Source organism: Oncorhynchus nerka, linkage group LG11 (assembly GCF_034236695.1).
Source record: "Oncorhynchus nerka isolate Pitt River linkage group LG11, Oner_Uvic_2.0, whole genome shotgun sequence".
Lineage (NCBI taxonomy): Eukaryota > Metazoa > Chordata > Actinopteri > Salmoniformes > Salmonidae > Oncorhynchus > Oncorhynchus nerka.
The window spans coordinates 44708676-44710744 of record NC_088406.1 but is presented as its reverse complement, the minus strand read 5'-3'; positions in this window follow the sequence as shown (position 1 = coordinate 44710744).

Here is a 2069-nt window from a genome sequence, read left to right as displayed (position 1 = left end):
AGCATAGCAGAAAGTGATGATTGAATACTCACTCCTGCCCCAGGAGGTGGAAGATCACTGACTGTCCCTCTGCTCGTAGATCCCGAATTGGGAAGTGCCGGACAATGCTGGAGCCCTACTTGACCACAAAACAGACAGAGCCCCAGCTGTGTTGCTCCACCGCAGGGAGGTGTGTGACCCCTTACCTCCACAGGTTCAGGCTCTGATCGAGTGTTCACTGAGGGAGGGAGAGAAGCGATGAGAGTACCGAAGCTCCTGAATTAGGTTATCCAGACAGCCGGCCATCGCAATGAGTGCGTCCAAGGAGAGGATGTTGTCGCGACAGGCCAGTTCCGTCTGGACCTCCTCACACAGACCCCTTCTGAATAGCGTATGAAGCGCCGGCTTATTCCATCCACTGGATGCGGCTACTGTCTAGAAGGTGAGCGTGTACTCAGCAGCCGTCTGGTCCCCCAGCCGTAATTGAAGTAAGCGCTCACCCCCTTCTCTGCCCTCCGGAGAGAGCCATGAACCCCTCATTTGAATCTAGCTCCTCTCCCCCAAACGGTCGTTTCCCATTCAAACACCCACATAGTCAGCAGAGAAATGACTGTGGCAACCTTAGACCTCTCGGTGGTGGTGCTCCCATCTGGGGTGTAAATTTTAGGGAGCACTGAAGAAGGAAGCCACAACTTTTAGATGGGGTACTGTCATATTTATCCAGGAGGGACAAATGGGCATTGCTGACCTGAGAGGGTTGCTGAATGGGCTCTCTCAACTGGTTGTAGAGTATCCTTCGCTAGTTGACGACAACGCCTTCCGGGCATGTTCGAGACGTTGCACACTGTGAAGAGCCTCTTCCATAGCCGTCCCCAGTTGTGCCAGCTGGTCATGGCGTTGACGTAGAAAGTATCCCTGCTCGTCGACCATCTGGGAGATATTCTGTTTTCCTGCTGCTTCCATTGTTGGGGTCAGAATTCTGTAACATATATGCTGGGAGTCGGAAGAAAGTGGTGAGTTTAATAATAAATGGCGCATTAAACAATATCACAAGTCGCATATAGACATAAACAATACTGACTGGAGAAAGAACCTAAGGTAGTGCCAGATATAGGGGAGGTAATAAGTGAGGTGATGGAGTCCAGGTGTGCCTGATGATGATGGGCAGGTGCGTGTAATGATTGATGCCAGGTGTGCATAATGATCCCAAGACCAGTGGTTAGTATACCTGCGAAGTCTAACGCAGGAGGGGAGGAGTGGGAGTAGACGTGACAGTTACATTTTATGTAGGTTGGAAACACTCAAGGTCTCTAAGTGAAAGAACAAATACTGCAGTATCATGATTAGAATAACTTAAATTATATTTTTCAAGATGGGAAGCTATTGTGGCGACCCGCACAGACAGCTGTGTGTTATGTGTTAGGCTAGTAGGTGGTTGTGTTGTACTTACCAGTACCCAGTGTTCGCGGGGTCCGACATGCCAATCAACCTGCTATCTGCCAATCACGGGAATGCCTGGAATGTTCTGATGCCGGGCATCCTGGCGGTTAGCGGAGGGGGTTTGGGCAGGGGGAAGGAGCATTGGAAGTTAAGACCAGGTTTAGCCTTTGTTCTCTCTCTTAAATCTGGCCTTCACAAGAGAAGGTCACGGTTGGCTTGTGGGTTATCTTTCATTTATTTGGCTAAGGCCAAACAGTAGCCTGTGTAAAGTTGGGTTAATAAACTGTCAATTCGTAAACTCAAACCTCTGTCTGGACAATTGTTCCTTCATGATCTAGTCAGGTCATTACAATATAATTCATTTAAAAGTTTTAAAAAGTTTGTAGCAACTAAAAAAAATGATGTACCGTTAGCAACTTTCCTAGAGGTTATGATTATCTAGCTGTGAGAGATCGGTAAAAGGTTATTATATTTCACCTTACTTTTTACCTGGGTCCCAGTATGTTTAGCTAACATTCCACTGCTTGTACTCCGTGTCATGAGCCAAAGATGTTTAGCATGACAAGGAATGCAATGACGGCTAAACATACTGGTACACATAATAAGACTAGATCTCCCCCAAGTGGGGGAACAAATTATAGACCGCCAAG